Here is a 19201-nt window from a genome sequence, read left to right as displayed (position 1 = left end):
GCTGGTTGGCTGGGTTTTAGATTAAGCTAGCTTTATTCCATGACGGGCCTTTGGTATTACGGCGCTCCGTATGTGTAGCGGAGCGTTGAAGGATTCCGGACTCGTTCAGCCATCTGAGACCAGAACGGGCATGTCGATCCGTGGTAGCTGAGTCACTGTAAAGATGGCCTTAAACAATCAAAATAATAGCCGAAGTTTCTTAGGCGCAATCGAGTTTTCTGTACAGCATATGAGCAAGGCCACCAGAAATAGATCTATCTTTCGGTGGTCTCGGTTTAATGCTGTATGAACCGCGGCCCATGAAACTTCAACAACGGCACCGTTTTGGCCTGATTTATATCGTTGCCAGACGCACGCTCATAGGTAACTTTAACCTATAATAAAATAGAAACTACTAAGGCTACAGGACTGCAATTTCCTATGTTTGATGATTAGAGGGTGGATGATCAACGCACCAGTTTGCAGCCATCTAACCTCAGTAGTTTCTAGGAGCTGAGGGCGGACAGAAAAAGTGACATTCGAACCCATTGCAGCGTAACCCACATTATCTTATTACATTTAGTGCTAGTTCTGCATTAAAGATATTTGATTAAAGTCAGTCAATGTATTTACTCTTTCCCTTAATTCTATTGAAATATTGTCACCGGTTTCATGGAAGGTCTCGCTGGAAAGTTCTATGTCAAGGTATTTACACGTCTCCCTTGTTTTTAGTACGAATTGAGCAAGTTCTACATCTTCAGTTTCGCTTATTTTTTTCTCCGTTATGTTCAGTTTCTTCATCTGTCGTTTCTTGTTGTTCTTGAATCTCTTGAAAATTTTTAGAGTTTCTGAGCAATGTAGTGTTTTGTGGCTTGAATTTAATGTTTCTCTTGATTTTAAGATTAATTTCCTTAATATATTGACGAGAGAGAGAGAGAGAGAGAGAGAAGAGAGAGAGAATACAACCAAAAGGGATCTCTACTGGACTGACCCCTAAGGGGATCTAACCCGTATCCCCCTTTGCGGCGTATTTAGTACAAGCCCGTTGGGGATGACCATAAAAACATAAACCAAAAGACTGTAAATATCACATAGACGATGACCCTCAAGAAATATTAATCCTAGTCCTAGATGACAACCCGCGAAAACCCTTGGGACTCTCTATCTGGGAAAGATCCATCAAACTTTTAGACAAACCTAAATCTATGCTGTGTATTTTTATTCAAAACGATGAGTTTCGCTATTAACTGTTTTGCAAGTCGAACTTCTTTGGCCACGCAGGCTGCAAACAAAGCTTTTGATGATTTTGTTATTGTAGACTGCTGGCCTTATGCCAGCAAAGGCACTTGATCTCAGAGCATTTAGTAACAAGGGGAAGGTTAACTGTAGTGTTTATTCTCCTAGACCGATGCGCCGCGAAACTGATCGTGAACAGATTACTATTTGTGAACATGGTGTTCAGAATTTGGTAAAAAATATCTTTTTTCGTCCACTTTCCTTCCTGAATTAGAAAATACTGAACGGTGTTTCCCCCCTCTCTTTCGTGTGAACGATCTGCTTATTAAAAAAAATGAATAAATAAAATAAAACTGCATGAGATGGGCGTGTGGACGGAACAGGTGTGCCCATCTTCGCCTCATGGTCAAAGAAATATGCTTGACCACAGAGCGACGAATGCAAAAATAATTTCTTATTGAGACTAGAAAAAAAAAGTCCTTTAACATGAGTCATCAGTCTCGTAACATTCACGTGACTGGAAGTTCATCATTACAAGCCAGGTGCGACCTGTAGTTGGAAAAGTAAAAGGCTGCAAGGTCAATGACCCCTAAAAAATAAAGCAACCCCCTTACAGATAAAGGATGAAAGAAGTTAAGCATTCATTAAAAAGAGAGACATCAAAGAAAAACAAATGAAATAAACAACAATGTCAAATGATTAATGCAAATAACGATTCACTAGGAAATTAGATCCATCTTCCAGCATATGCCCATGCAATCAGTAACCCTCGCTTTGCACAGTGGCTATCAAGATAAAACACTGGGACCTCAACAGATATGAAACACACACGTAATTAACATAGAGCAGCGTCATTCATATTCTAAATGTGATCTTTCACAGCATTAGCTGCTTCATACACTTACACAGCAATAGTTCATCAGCAGCGTGGTCTGAGCCATTCACTTCTGTATAGTATACGTACTCTCTTGCTTCTTGGATTTAACATATAACTTACCAGTCAGCTGATGGCGATTTTAAATACAGAACCTAAATTCGACTAGAATATGTATACAGCAGAGTCGATAACAATTTACATTTCTCTTGATAACCGAGTAGTCAAGGTTGACCATCTATCTTTGTTACTAAACCAAAAATTCAGGTTCGAATACAGAACCACTCATCTGTTATAATTTCATTGTTGAGGGATAGAGTATTAGATAGTAAATAGTATTTTTTTAAAATACACATACGTGTGTTTTGCTTGTGTATATATATACTAAGGAGTGATTCAGTAGGGTGGGTACCCACCATCCAATCGTGGTCACAGACGCCAGGACGCTCTGTCGGATATCGCGACTCGAGCGTCGCGCTGCTTTGCAAGTTCAGTCAGCGGCGAGACGTCGGACGAGTGAGGTGTGTCCCGCTCTTTCTCAGAGTGTTGTTGTGTCATTCAGTCTGTGAAACTTTTAATGTTGTAGTTTAACAGTTTTAACGCAACGTCGACTGGCTAAGAGAAGGCCGAATAAAGAAGCTTCCCATTTAGAAAGGTACGTAATTCGCCCTTTTTGACTGCGTGTGTTTATCCAACGTTAAATTTTGAGCCCCGCCTACTGAACAGAGTTAGTCTCCATTGTTTATAACAGCCGGGACCGTAGATAATAACGCTGTGGGGAATAGGCATGCTGTTAATTTTGCAATTCACTGTTAGTAGTATAGCCTAGCTATCATATCCAATATTGTTGTCAGGTGCATGGTATGCATTTTGTATCTTGGATTTGTTGTAGCTCGTGTTATACCGACGCTCAAGTAGTGTTAGAAAATTGTAGAACACATTCATTCTAAAGTTTACAATTTTAAATTCGTAAAAAAGTCGCCGAACAGTTCTTAATACATTAAAAGGCGAGACCTGGCCTTTTTGGTGGCATATGGGGTTAGAAAAGTGGGCGTAGACCGTAAGAGAAAGTCCTGAAAAGGCTATTGACCGACTCGTGCCATCTGTATCTTTAATCGTCCGCATGTTTGGTACCTATGCCCCGAATAACACGCTGCTTACTGTAAGAAAAGTTAACTACATCCTTTCTTGTTAATTTCGTTAATATCCAAATTCCATGTAATTTTGAAGAATTAATTTTTAACGGGAAATCGTATAGTTGCGTTAATTGATCTAGACAGTAATTTGGCGGAAGTTTGCACCAGAAAAGCAAGCAAAGTTCATCGCTGTTCTGCCGAAAAGAATTTCATTACAGCTAACAGCAGAAAGTACATCTTAACACCTTTCCATGACTAATCGATATCTCGGGAAGTGCCTTGTGACAGAACTAATGCCGGCAGTCACAATGGGAAAGTTAGTAGTGCTTCAAGAGCTCCTTTGAGGGTTGTGAAAGGATATTAATTTTAAGTACCTCTTACTTGTCATACGGCAGATTATAAAGGTTTTCAAAATAATGTTTAATGTCTTTATATTTTATTTATTTATAATAATTTGGTGTGAAAATAATGTATGGAAAAAGCTGCATGTTCCTACTATGGCTAGGGATGACACCCAGAGTGGAAAGCCATCTGCCACTCCCATGTGGCCGGTGATATTGACCTTTAGTAGCCCAACTCAACTGGCTGGGTAGAAAAGGCGACGTTGTATTCGCGTTAATGGAATCTAGGTTTATGCTTTGATGAGCATTTACGTAAGAACATGCTATTTAATGTATTTTTGTTGTTGTTAAACACATTGTTTAAAACTATTTACATTTTACAACTATTTACATTTTGTTCATTCTAGCCCATTGGTGTGGATATTTAAAGTTGTATTTATACAAGCCAGTGTAAATATAAGCAATCGTAATCCTCGTGGATAATTTTTGGAAGGCTTGGTCGTTTCATTAGTCTGGCTTCATAATATTTTTTGTTTTTATTTTTGATGTTGCGGAATAACTAGCTCTCTGTAAGTATTTTAGTTCACGGATTATTTTGTGTGGTTGTTGATTTGCTGAATGCGGTGTTTCTTAACTCCAGAAAAATTATATGTACAATAAAACTACATCACTGATTCTTTAGCATCCTAGTGTCGGTGTTATCGATACGTGTGCAGGAATATGCACATATTAAACGTTGTACTGGGTATCCCGGTATGGTATGATAAAAAGTTAATTGACAGGGGTCCTCAACTGTGACTCAATATATCTGGGGATCCTTAGTATGCAGTGGCTGATTTAAGGGGGGGGGGGGGCTGGCTACGTGCACCCACCCATGTTTATGCATAGTATAGCATTGTTTTCTTTCAATAAATCATTATTAGTTGCAAACATTTGCTTTGTCAATATTATTTCAACGACAACTACTACTACTGTGTGTGTGTGTGTGTGTGTGTGTGTGTATTATATATATATATATATATATATATATATATATATATATATATATATATATATATAAAATCCTAAGTGGCCCTAACCCCCAGGAAAGATTTCTAGATCTGCCACTGTTGGTTTGGTCAAGTCTGGGAACCACTGATTTTCTATAGTATGCTAAATTTCAGATAACTGTTCAAGTATTTGTATTGTTTAATGCTAGACCATTGTACGGGGAATTACAGGTCTTCACTGCTATAGCATATTTTCTTAAAAATCAGATACATGACATGAGGCAGAAATACTACATATTGTTAACTGGTTACAAGCAGAATAATCAAGAATCCGGTTAATTGCTGTGTAGTTATACCTGCAGAGTACGTTTAACCAAAACGTGTGCTGCGTTCATATCATGAGTAATTATACAAGAAGATACATTTAATGTTTGCGCTTGAAAATTGGGGAATCTTTCACACTGTAACAGTATTGCGTGTAGGTTCATTGGGTAAACAGTTAGCCTTAGCAATACACACTTATACAGAACGTGTGCTGTGTTCAAGCGGGTCATAATTATAGTACATGAGAGGGTGTCACAACTTTTGGAATGGAAACTTCAGAGACCGTTAAAGCAGCGGATGTGTGATCGGTCATTGTATCACTGGAGGGTGGAGGCTGGAGGGAACGGGTTGGCTCGCATCTGCAAACCCGTTGTGTGCGTGCGTATGTGTGTATATACTTTGCTTTGCTTGATCGTACAGAAGTTGAAGTTACGTTACCTCTGTATGGTTGAGTGCTATGGTTGTGGCAGACATCTGGTGTGCGTTGGGGAGTTGATTAGTATGATATATAAAGAAACGTAGTTTTTAGCTATTCATCTGGTGCATGGACATTTTGAAAAGTATGCTAGACAGTTTAGGTACTTAGAGGTGGAGGCCTAATTCTTTGTAAAATGGTAAGTAGGGTGGCGGGAAGTGCTACTTTAAGGTAGACTTATAAGGTAGCACTGGCTCCGTCTCTCAAAGGCTGGGGAAACCGGAGCATGCAGGATATCGGAAATTCTCAAGGGAGGGTAGAGGATAAGGAACATGGCTTGTAACAAATTGCTTGTTACAAAAATCTTTGTACCTCCTGGAATTACCTGATCGGTGTTTAATGTTTATTTCAACAAAATTCTGTAGGCTTAATTGCTTTAGATCGAATGTCATACACGGAGGTATTTGTAATTTACATAAGGAAAAAAGAAAATTTATTAGAGAAGTGAAAGTAGGGTTATGTAGGATTGGAACGTCACTACTTATATCCCAGCTTGCTCAAGTTTCATAGTAATTAAAATATTTGTGCTACGAATTATAGCGCGTAGATTGTAGTTGCTATGGTATTGCTGTCGATAGGAATGTTAGCTAATTAAATGATTATTTTACAATGTAATTAGTTGACAGATCGTTAATACGACAGTATCCGGAATAGACTTGTTTGTGGGGGGTACTACTACTACACGTAGCCAATTATGTACGGTGTTCTTCATGTAACGGTAATATTGTGAATTTGAGTTCAGATAAGGTTGTAATCCATTCCTTAGGGTAAAGAATATATATATATATATATATATATATATATATATATATATATATATATATATATATATATATATATATATATATGTGAAATTGTGTATATGTATTATGTGTAACAGAAAGGCGGGAATGCTTCTGCACATGTTCCATTGCCCTCAGAACGGCTTAACAACGTGACGGTAACGTGTAAACCAGTATAAGCATTCGGTGCAGGTAAGCGGATACTGTGGTAGAGGGAATGATTATGTAGACGCGACTCGTGTGCTGTATCGTTTATTTTTTTCGTGGTTTTAATTGCTTTTGCTGATACTCGGGTAGAATTTTTTTTCTTATTTCCTTATTAAATTTGATTTTCTATTCTGGTTATTTTTGCAAAATAACAATCGTAATAATACCTGTGCCGCCAAGATCAGTTTTGGTGAAAAGTTATAAAATAGGCTACAAAATAGTTAGTTTGTTACTTATAATAGTTGTAATGATGTTACGTTCCATGTAATTGTAATGACCATGCTGTCATTGTAAACCATACTAAGATCCCTCGCTCGTGTCCGTTGTATTGTTAAAATGCCGGAAGAGTAATGTTCTCTTACAAATTAGACATTTTTTCTCCTCCAAAATACTTTGGATTAAAAGTATATGGAATTATTTATTATAATTTTTCTTTGTACTCAGGCGTTGAGGCATATAACAGACTACTACTGCCTGTCTTGTCAGTCTATCCGTTCGACTTAAGTTTATGTAATGAATTATTATGGCCGATATGAGTGACAGTTACTAGGCCGGGAAACATAGTCTATTCACAGGTTAGCTTTTGCTTTATTATTATCAGTCCCCTGCCACAAATTCGGTGGTGGACATAATTTTCCATCCGTTTGCCTGTCATTCTGTCAGTGTGTCTGTCACGCCATCATAACAATTGTACATAACATAAGCAGACCATCTTGCATGAAGTGCACGAGAGGAGTTGGACTGTCTGTCTGTCTGTCTGCACATCAGTGTTTGTCACGCTTCCCATTTCATTTGCAACTTCTTTTGTATCTTTCCTAGGGTATGCGGAGGTCGTTATCTAGGACTGATATTTCTTGAAGGTCATTAACTTTGATATGTTTTAATTATGTTTTTATGGTAATGTCCAACCGGCTTGTACTAAACACGCAGCAGAGGTGTATACATAGCAGGTTAAGACCATCGGGAGGAAAGTTCCATCTTTTCAGTTGAAAGGATTTCTTCCAGACTTGGATCAAAGGTAGACCATCATCCAAGCTATGCGTGAAGGAAGACCGTCCCTCTTATCAGTCCGTCAGTGTCTGTCACCTTGTCACGGCCACGGGCTAGGTATATATATATACGTATATACCTAGACCGTGGTCACGGCAGCTCCCTCCCCGGTTGGAGTCATGTCAGTCAAACTGAATCTAACAACCATCATATGTGGTTGTTTATGAAGACAGGCTGTCAGGTTTGTCCATCCATTCAGCTGTGGGTGTATCATGCGTGCTTTGTCATCGCAACTCCTACATGGCGTGTGTATAGATGTATGTACTTAAGGCAATGACGTCAGTATGTTTGAATGTGTTAGCGTGTCAGTTTCACTTACCTTGCCATGAGAAATACACAGTTGAAGGGATTTCAAACTTAATACAAAGGTCGAACATCATTCTTAGATGTTCATAAAGGTGACTAGTCCATTTTTCGTTATGTTTTTTACGAAATTGCAGAAATTTGTCAAACTACAAGTAGGCACTTGAGAAGACCATCAAGCCTATATAGAGATGCACTGGTAGAACCCATCTGCCTGTGAGAGTGTCATTCTTACTTTGTCATCACGGAGCCTCCACGCGGTAAGAGTTTGTCAAACCTAGTACAAATGGTAGACAGTTCTGTTTAGATGTTCATAAAGGGATGTAGTCTTTTGTCCGTCTTCCCTTCAATATGTTTGTCTCTCTTACACGGTTTGGGGATTCAGTTTAGCTTAATATTTAATTATTATGGTAGCCTGTACTTTAAAAACTAAGTAGCCTATGTCTTCTACATTTTGTTAAAGTAATTTTGTTAAAGTCTTTGAGAGAAAAGTAGGATTTTAGGGGCAAGATAAATAAAGGAAGGAATGCAGAGGACGAAGGGTAAGAGGAGGTGAAATGCGAAGAACATATGGTAATCACCGTTTTGCTGTTTCCTTTTATATATATACTATATATATATATATATATATATATATATATATATATATATATAATGTATATATACACGTGTGTGCGTGTGTATTATAAGCGTTCCGAGGCGGGAAAACAATTGTGACCCATCTAGAGAATTCACTGCCCCTCAGTGGATCTTGGTTGATAATTATGTAACCCTTTGTTAGTTTAGTGGAGGTGAGGATCTTGTAATTTAATCCCAAAACGCTCATGCGAATTGGAAGGTTGATATTTTTTATAAACATCCCTTATATGGTGAAGTTGATATCTATAGGTTAATTATCATGGGATTTTTTTTGTGGGGTATATACCACACTCGTAGAGTTGATTCCAAGGTCTAAAGATTTTGGTGTATTCTCTGTGCGGGTATAGAGTTGTATAGTGTTTTTACGTTGCATGGAACCAGTGGTTATTCAGCAACGGGACCAGCGGCTTTAGGTGACTTCCGAACCACATCGAGAGTGAACTTCTGTCACCAGAAATACACATCTCTCACACCTCAATGGAATGCCCGAGAATCGAACTCGCGGCCGCTGTGGTGGCAGGCCAAGACTATACCGATCAAGCCACTGAGGCGCTGGGTATAGGGTTGTAGCGTTCACCACATCCAAAATTAAAGGGGAAAAAATTGCATTGTGTGCACGCCCGCGCGTACACACACAAATTTTCCAATTTGAACCTCATTCCGTAACAGTACGTTTTTTTGGGGGGTTTGTAAAAAAATTGTGGATTTAGTCGAAAAAAGTTTTTTTTTTAGAACAAAATATTATTTTAAATTCTAAAAGAAATGTGGCGGTCGGAAATTAAACATCGTAATAAGTGTGTCTACGTTCGATATGAAAAAAAATGCATGGAAGAATTGGTGACGTTAATCTGTCGTCAAAAATGTATGATGGTCTTGAATATATTGATATATGGACCATTATGTGAAAAATTCCCCTAGGGGGTTAGTGGCGAGGTGCACTGCAGGCATTACTTACTTAAGGTTCGTTGCGAAGTCCCTTCGGCCTCTACCTGCAACCCCCTTTTATTCTTTGCTGTACCTCCGTTCATATTCTCCTTTCATCTTGCTATCCACCCTCTCCTACGCATCTTCCTCTTGTTACACCTCTCCAACCCTTCTACGCTGAATGACTTCATAGGTCTCAGCGCTTGGCCTTTTGATTAAATTCTATATTCCTTCTATATACTATTTGGCAAATAAAATGGACATCCAGGAGTGGTGAGGTATAAGTGTATGGTCATCCTACGTATGAGTATAATGCATGAAATATAATGTTCATTGCGAGTATTATTCAATATGACTACACCGGATTTGACGATCCCCTTTGGCACGTTGCTTTCCAGTTTCAGCAACAATGAGATGTCCTTAATGAGGAAAATAGAGAAGATTCTATACAAAATGAATGGAGCTGATGCAGCAATCCTTTTCAGCAAGACTTGTTTAAAAGAGCATCTACTTCCAAGATATAATACCGTCATTGATACAGGGAACAGCTTGGATTATAATCCTTGCCAATTATTTTGCTCGTAAATCCAAACCAAAAGTCGTTTCTTCGTCTCGGCCATTCCATTGAGGAGTGAGAGATGTGTATTTCTGGTGATAGAAGTTCACTCTCGACGTGGTTCGGAAGTCACGTAAAGCCGTTGGTCCCGTTGCTGAATAACCACTGGTCCCATGCAACGTAAAAGCACCATACAAACAAACCAAACCAAAAGTCGACATTGTTAATATGGCGTCGAGACAACTAAGGTTAGAGACAGCCACCTGAACTGCTCATTTTGTTAGGAAAACGGTGAGTTGAGCCGTGAGGCTAACGCATCTTCCTTTTTTTAACTTCCTTTTTGTTTAAGCGACCTTATACAAGAGGCGTGTCCTTAACCAATTAGTTTATTGCCCGCCATCACGTCTAATTATATCCCGTTATTACGACAGAACGTAAAGGGATACCAGGCCCCTGTATTTCGGGGTAAAAGGGTGAAAGATTTCAGTGTTAAGTATTTTGGCTGATATTTTTTTAAAGCATGTTTATTTTATTTCGAGAGTGGGTCTTGGGTTAAACAAGATCATTTTACAATGCTTTGCAACGAATTTTTGGGCTGTTATCTTTTAAAGAATAGTGCTTATGTGTTTATACATACATATTTTATATATATACATACATATTATACACACATTATGGTATATAATTGTGTGTATATATATATATTATATATATATATATATATATATATATATATATATATCAGCCAGAAAATGTCTGATTGTATAAACGCTATACATATCCTAAGTCAACATTAAAACGGGGAAGTTCATGGCGAAAACAGAATTAACATCGGACCATTGATTGGGTAAAGCGGGGGAGTGGAAAGGGGGTGAAATGTAAAAATAACCGAAAATGATAGATATTAGTGTCTAATCCATAGTTTTTGAGGTTGCTGAGATGAATAGTGATACTCCCCATGCCCTTCAAGTCCAGGTTAAGCCCTAATAGGGAGAGTGGGTGGGAAGGGGGTGACATATAAAAATAACCGAAAAGTACAGATATTTGTGTCTAATCCATAGTTTTCGAGGTTGCTAAGATGAAAGTGACACTCCCGTTGCCCTTTGGGTCCAAGTTCAGCCCCGATAGGAAAGGGGGGCGGGTGAGAAAGGGTAAATAATAGAATTTTAAAAATGACTGATATTAGTGTATAATCCATAGTTTTTGAGGTCACTGTGATGAATTGTTACCCATCAGGTCCAAGTTTAGCCGCAATAGGAATGGGGGATGAGAAGTGGTGAAATATAAAATGTCAAAACTGCTTGACAATGTAACTGAAGCAAACTATCTTAACAGGGTAGGGAGAGAGTGAGAAAAAGAGAGTTGGGGTTCTGGGAAAGAGAGAGAGTATCGGTTGTCATTCAAACTTATCCTGGGCAGCGCCGGGTTGCTCAGCTAGTATATTTATAACCTGTTTGTATCAAGAATTCACTGCGCAAACTATCAAGGCAAAGTCCACATACGCCTTGCAACACTGCTACGGGGAGTGTGCGCTGAGTGAACTGATTAATCACATAAATTAGTCACTGGGACGCTATCAAAGTGTTTGATGTACTTCTATCAGAAGGCAACAGAATATCAAAGGAGGGTATCTTCGGCTTTACGCAGCTTCTGCTGTGTAGTTATTCAGACGAGGGCTAATGTGGGTGAAGTCTACGGCCTCCGCTCAGACACTTTGATCTACAAAAGGCCGAACTCTGTATATTGTCATAGAGGCTTGTGTAACTTGTTTGTTTGGCAGATGGTTGCATATTTATGTAGAGTGACTTGTTTGTCTTTGTGGCTCTTTGATCCTTTAGCGTCCAGTGGGGTAGGATAGGTCAGAACCAGTTGCCCTGATGGTTGAGGTGGTGTGGTGATTGGAACGGTGATACAGAGGTGTGAGAATTTTGTATTTCAGTGACCTTTTAGCATCCAGAACACATTTGTGATACACATCTTGTCTTCCAACCTATAAAGTTCAGCAACGTTGGGTCAGATCACTGCTAGAATGGGTAACCATCAATGTTATGTCATTGGTAACACTTTTGCTTTATCACTTTCCGTTCTGTGAGTGAAGTTTAGCAGTATTAATTTTTTTGGCGTCAGTAGTCGGATGGGTGATCATCACTGAATTCCAAACAGCTGTCGCACAGGTTCCCTGACCATCTGTGGGACGCTGAAGTGGTTCTTGCTGCCTCATCCCAAAATTTAGAACCTCCCCTCTTATTCCGGTTCAAAGACTGAATAACGGAGGAAGGTTATACAACGCCCTGACTTGCATAAAAAACACCGATAATAAACCCTGCTACAGACCATATGAGTTTGATGTGGCTTGCATCGTCACGGAGACCCAAGAAAGGAATTTGAAAGATCAAAGCCAGTTAACCAGCTAAGTAAAGAGAAGGCAGTGGTTGCAGAAGTGTGGGAATGAGATCATTAAATATAACTTGGCTACTTGGCCTCTCTCTTTTCAAAGTTCATTTTAGAGGCTTCACTTTGTGTTTGAGATTTTCCTTTAGCACTTTTTTTCTTTTTAAGAGACGTCAGGTTGTATTTAACATATTGGGCTGTTGATCTCTTTTATTAGACTAATATGGATTTGCGTATACGTCGGGTGTCATTTCCCAGAAATGACATCTTGGGATGAAATTTGAAGATACTGAGGCCTTGTTTCTTAGGTCACATTACCAAATTAAACATTTGCCGATGGTGATGGTACAACTAGTGGTTGTATAAGCTTTCAAGCTGTCGTGCTAGAACAGTCTGAGAGCTTTATAGTTGTCAGTATGACACTGAAAGATCCATTATCTGTAGCTTTAGTTTACTCCCTATCTCTGTTAGTTCCACGCTGGACGCGTGGTTTTCGGTCTCGGCTGCCAAACCGGTGGTCCGAGGTTCGATTTCCGGCTCTGCCAACGCGGAATCAGAGGAATTTATTTCTGGTGATATAAATTCATTTCTCTATATAGTGTGCTTCGGATCCCACAATAAGCTGTAGGTCCCGTTGCTAGGTGACCCATTGGTTCCTAGCCACGTAAAAATATCTAATCCTTCGGGCCAGCCCTAGGAGAGCTGTTAATCAGTTCAGTGGTCTGGTAAAACTAAGATATACCTTAAAGTTCCTTGGTACGAAGATATTATTTTGAGTTGTGCTGGAATGAATGGCTTCGATTATGGGCCTTTTCAAGACTAAAGACCTTCGGACTGTGTGCGAGTGGCGTAACTTATCCTTATCCAATGCCATATGTGGCTGTTTGCTAATCCCCATCTTGTGACTTTCGATAAAGATTTTTCCCCTTCACAGAAAATTTCAAGGTTCTTCAGAGATTCTCTAAATACTAACACCGATGGAAATGTATATGAAAGCGACTTTTTGTCCATTTTTCTCTTGGGCAAACTTTAGGCGAACATCGGTAACAACATCATAACAACGATGATGATGATGAAGAAAATGATGATAATTAGTTCACCAGCAACACCAGAAGCCAAAGGGGACCTTTAACCTTCAATTAGCCTTTCAGGCGTAAACACAACCTCAAACGAACATTGACTATAGTTGAAGGAAACGTATTCTGCTTTTTTGGATCTTTCTGTTAGGCCTATATACGTAACTCACGGCCCCGAGAAGCTTGACTTTTATTTCCCCATATTTTCCATTTAGGGTTAGACGCGCTCTTGAATTTCCATCCGGCTGTGTATTCGCCTGTTTCCCGTTTCGTTTTCTCTTCCGGTTTTTGCAAGACGACTCGAAGACTCGCTCTTGGGTTTCATGATATTCTAGAGAAGGATGGGATGTGGTTCAAGGGAGAGAGCTGGTTAAGATTTGAGACAGACCCAGATGCGGATTTTATTTAAGTTTCTGATCATCTGTTTACATGAACGGGCGCGTTCGTTTTGTGAATGCTTCTTGACTTTTCTCTGCATCTGAGCCCTCCTCGTCCTGACCTACGGAATGAGGTATTCACAATATTTAACCGTAATTTTCTCTGTATTAGAGACATTCTTTTGAAAAGGTTAGTTTCTGTATGTGATTGGGTTCTTGAAATTGAAATTGTACATATATATATATATATATATATATATATATATATATATATATATAGTGTATTATAGATACTATATATAAACTATATATAAATTGATATAAAGTAGTGTATGTATGTATGTATGTATATGTGAGCGCCTGCGCGCGAGGCTTTTCTATGATTTCAGCTGATACAATCTTGTGGAACGCTAGTTTTTTTTAAATATATTTTTTTATATGAAATAGTGAGGAAGATTATGATTTGCGTGCCCCCCACACCCGTCGCGTGGAGTGTACACACATTACGTCTCCATGTACCCAGATTTATAAAAAATAACGGTAGAAGTCCATATTCCTCCATATCTCTACCTCTAGATGCTGAAAGATTACCTTGTAGCCTTTAATTAGCATTGAACTAATTATGGCAATTAACGGCAAATCGCCTTTAGCTCCGTTAATTATGAAACATCGGCTCCGCGTCGCAGCAGATATTAATGAATCCGTATAATCCTGCTTAAATGAAGATGCGCTGTGTTTATACGGAAGCAACGGAGAGAGAGAGAGAGAGAGAAAGAGAGAGAGAGAGAGAGAGAACGTGTGTATTTATTGAACTTAATTTCTCGAAGAGCAGAGCCCAGATAAAGAATAAAGCTTGTTGCTTGTAAGATTAACGTCTTTGGCTGCTTCTTGCAAACCCATATGGGTCGTTATGAGGCTGGAAAGCCAGTGGAGCATGTCCTTCAGGTTGCGAGCAAAATATGTACTAGTCGGTTTGTATGTATTATACGTGTATATATATATTATGAGGAAAAGTCAAACCGTGTAATTCAGTTTTATCTGCGATAGAAGCCATTTTAAAGAGAAGTTACCTAAACAAATGCAGTTTAACTTGCTTGTTGAGCAATATATACTTTTAGGCAGTTTCTCACCCCTGTCTGTTAAGGCAAATAGTTAACTTGAAATTTTCATAGCAGCCAAAAAAATGCACCATTCTCTCTCTCTCTCTCTCTCTCTCTCTCTCTCTCTCTCTCAATAAAAAAAAATCGACGGCGTAATACAACACCTCCAGACGGTTAGATCAACTGTGCAGTTATGTGCACAGTATTTCTCACTCCAGAACAGAGCATGACGAACAACTATGTTTTCTCAGACGTAGTGATGTTGACACAAGGCTTTGTGATACCCAGTTAAGGTCTATAGATCTCGGTGATGCCATTAGGACGTCGCGAAATCCGCCAGACTGCCCTGGACACTTTCCACGAAATGGGACGCGGTAGAAATGTGCTTAAGACCGTTGCTTTCGAACAGTGATCTGACAGTGCATAAATTGGACTGATCCTGTTTATTGGGCAATTTTCAAAGCGCGTCCTGCAATGTTGTGACGTTGGGAACCGATAGCTGCTTGGTGCGTGTCTGTGTAATAAGCTCTTAATGATGTTACTTCGCTCTCTTAATTGGACGCAGGTTATGTGTTCTCCGTTACTTTGATCTGTCTCTTTTTAGGTGGTTTCTCAGAAACAGACTGTGGACTGCGATAAAATTTTTGGGTAGGTGTGGTCAGGGGTCCAGGGAAAAATTGATATGATGCTTTATGAAGGCTGTAAAAAAAAAAAAAAAAAAACAAAAAAAAAAAAAAAAAAAAAAAGTTGATAGTTATCAATGAAATTTTGTGAAGGGCGGTCTGTTTGCTAAACAGAAGTTGATTTAATTTTGAAATGTATCTAAGATGGAGAGCAAAGATTTTGTCTTTTTATGGTGGTATATGTTCTCCTATTGGCTAAGTTTGAATAGCATGAAGCATGTAGAATTACTTGAACACCCTCCAGTCATCAGCATGAATCTACTCCGCCAAGTGTAACCCCATTATCGCCTGGTCCATCGTGCATAACTCACGAACGAACGAACAAACTTGTTTAGGCAGGTGTCAGGCTGGCACTCATTAATAACCCGGCCGAGAAAACACCTCGAGTATCGGCTCCCTGGAAACCAGGGTTGTTTTGATTCGTCGGCTACAACTGGATCTGGTGCACTTCCTTAGCTTTTCATACTCATGCTAAATGCACCGATAACATAAAACATAACAGTAATAAGAAGTTTGGCCTCAAATGACTCTACGTACCGATCCATAGCTCGCTTCAAGGCAACTGCATTTAACATACATATATTGGGTCCAGTGGTGAGGGGAGCCAGCCCCTTGCTGGATGACGGCAGGTGTAAACGTGGAGTTTATCACCCGTGGACTGTCGTTGTTCCTCGCTGGAAAAAATATGCATGTGCACACGTTGCTTTTAATGTGTACTATCGCAAAGCTTTTGCATCATTCTCTCTCTTTCGCAATCTCTAGAAATTCCTTCTCTCTCTCTCTCTCTCTCTCTAGCAAATCCTCCTCATTTCTTCTCGGTTCTCTCTCTCTCTCTCTGCTCCACCTTCCTCCCCTCTTCAGGATCCTCGCGTCTCTCTCTCTCTCTCTCTCTCTTAGAAAGGACAATGGGTTCTTTTGCCGGATAATTTATTCAAAGCGGCTAACATTTAAAAAAAATCTCTAAAATCACTTCTCCACAATATCGGCGTCTTTGGAGCGTCAAGGTGTATCTCATCACGTTTCGAGCTTTGAAGAAAAGGACTAAAAAAGAGTTCATTTCAGTTTTAATCAGCGAAGACCGACGGTTTCAGTTTTAATCAGCGAAGACCGACGGAACTGGCAACCCAGTGCCATTAACCCTTATATAAATAGAACACATTTGGCCTCAAGAACGTACTGATCAGTACAGGACAAAAGTTCATGCGAGTGGGTGTTATATTTAGTCAGAATAGCTTGTCCCCTGCCTTGTTTCTTTGATGAGAATCGATTGGTATTTATTATTGATGGCTATCGGCTGATACTTGATGCATGAATCTCTTCACGTAACTGGCGCTGTCTGTCTCGGTTATAAAACTATGATTTTTGCAGTTTCTAGTTGGATGTTTCTCTTTCTTTTTAGAATTTGTTCGGAAAGTAGTTGCATCCGGCGTGTATATATATCCTGTGAATAGTTTTTGGGGTTTCCTTTTTCTATTTATTCCAAAATGTTAAGCAACTTTGATAGTGCGTGTTGTGACGCTGATTATATGGAAGGAACTCATAAAAAATGAGGTTGAAGGCGATCAAGAGACCCTTTTTTCAATTTACGACAGTAATTGAATAGTTTCTTTTTTATGGCTAAAGGTATTGCTTAGAATTATACTTTGGAAGTTATTCTTAATGTCTGTTGGATTACCAGTCTCTATTTCTTCTACGTCTTTCATCCTAAGTAGAATTTTTCTTTCTGGTTTCAGTGTTTGGAAGTAAGCGCCTCAATGGCGTGGTCGGTATGGTCTTGGCGTGACACCTCGGTGGCCGCGAGTTCGATTCTCGGGCATTCCATTGAGGGAGTGAGAGATGTGAATTTCTGGTGATAGAAGTTCACTCTCGACGTGTTTCGGAAGTCACGTAAAGCCGTTGGTCCCGTTGCTGAATAACCACTGGTTCCATGAAATGTAAAAACACCATACAAACAAACAAACAGTGTTCGGAAGCGGGGGATTGAAGGATTAGTCATGACATTATCTTTCTAACTCTTCCACAACTTCCCTTACTTATCCCAGAAGTCTTCCATTCCCTTTTATGTGCGCGATATTTTTGTCTTCAAAGCCATGTGCAATTTGGCGGAAGTACATTCTATGTCTCTTTATACAGCATGAATATTTTTCTTCCCTTCCTTTAAAGGGGAAGAAGAGCTTTATATAGCCATAAAGGAATACTCTGTGCAGCTTTAAACGCTTTAAACGCTGTGAGGGGTGCTGATTCCTCCTCATGAACCTTTTGCGGAGGAGTGTGACGTCGTCGAAAATTGAAAAAATATGAACTGGAAAAATTAATCATTTGATGCAACTCCCTATAATTTGATAGAGGCTGATTCAGTATATATAAATATATAATATTATTATTATTATATAATTATAATTATAGTTATATATATACGTATATATATCTATATTTAATAGATATAATTATAATATTTTATTTATATATACGTATATTATATATATATTATATATATATATATATAATTATATATATTACGTTATATATTATATACGTATAATTAATATATCGTTATATATATATAATATATATATTATATATATATAATATATATTAAATATATATATATAATATATACTATATATATATATATAATATATATATATATAATATACATAAATTGGTGGAACTTCGTAACCTACACCGGATCCTGATTCATCCTCGTAAATAGCCTACCGCAGTCGTCTTGTATTTATCGTGACGTAGCTGTCAACTTATGATTACTAGAAATTATATTTCTTTCACTGTTCTGCGTTGAACTTACGCTTTTAAAATTCTTAGGAATCGAAAGTTCCTAAAACTCGAGAGCTCATGACAGCATTTGATACAACTCCTGGCCTATATTACATTGCTTGGATACGAAATGCAACGTAATCTCAACTTTACGCTTAAAAATCATAGGAGAATGATCATATCTCAGTAGGATGTCCAGTGAGTTTTTGGTTATAGGACAAGGCCAAATAAGACCTATGAAAATTTAAGCAGTTGATATATAAAGTGCAGCAATGCTTAAACTTTTCATAATTGAACGTAAGTTTTCTGGACGCATGTTATTTTTTTTCATGGAGTATATTTACTATCTTACCGTTTTATAAACTGTTTTAGTGAACAGAGGATTTAAGTAGCCCATTCACCGTTCAGTTAATTAGAAATAGCACGCCCGGTTATGAATTGATTTCCTAGGGAGTGGCCATGAATGCCTTGGGATTGTTTAGGCTACTTGCTGTGGAAGTTAAGGCAGTTGGGAGGTCACCAGCGGAAGGGCCCATGTTTCTGACGTGTATCGTGAAGCTTTGTCCAACATTACAATCCAGGCAAAATTAACTTGTTTCTCACATCCGTTTTCTCTTCTGTCGCCATGAGAGAGAAAGAGAGTTTAGGAAATTGTTTCTTAGTCGTCGTGGCTTTTGTTTTTGTTTTAAGTTTTCAATTGCAGTGTTGTTGGCATTTTATTACTTTCGATGGTGTCAGTGCTTTTGTACGAATTCCTGTTGCCTAGACATCGTAAAATGCTACTGATGGATTTCGGTGAGATTACGAGGGCTGTTTAACCACTAGCGAAGAGTGTTGATGGAGGCATTGAGACGCATCCACATCAAAGATGTGGAATAGTAAATGGGGGGACAACTTCCAAGTTGTTTCATGCAGATATACCTGGTTATGTTGTTCTCTTTATTTTCGTACCAGTAAGATAGATGTTGGTATTTTACCCTTGTG

General features: G+C 38.7%; 1 protein-coding gene across 13 annotated transcripts in view; it reads left to right on the top strand.

Moving 5' to 3' along the window:
- Positions 1–2558: 2558 nt before the first annotated feature.
- The window catches only part of LOC135214456 (sodium/calcium exchanger Calx-like), a 256399-nt gene continuing 239756 nt past the window's right edge, over positions 2559–19201 (top strand). For 10 of the 13 annotated variants that reach the window (XM_064248776.1, XM_064248769.1, XM_064248774.1 and 7 more), the window contains exon 1: positions 2559–2744. The gene's annotated coding sequence lies outside the window, so the exon portion shown is untranslated. The remainder of the gene's footprint in view (positions 2745–19201) is intronic. The other 3 variants (XM_064248778.1, XM_064248775.1, XM_064248777.1) reach the window with 2 other exon arrangements.

This window comes from Macrobrachium nipponense, chromosome 45, assembly GCF_015104395.2.
Source record: "Macrobrachium nipponense isolate FS-2020 chromosome 45, ASM1510439v2, whole genome shotgun sequence".
Classification (NCBI taxonomy): Eukaryota; Metazoa; Arthropoda; class Malacostraca; order Decapoda; family Palaemonidae; genus Macrobrachium; species Macrobrachium nipponense.
This window is presented reverse-complemented; position numbering and strand designations above follow the sequence as displayed.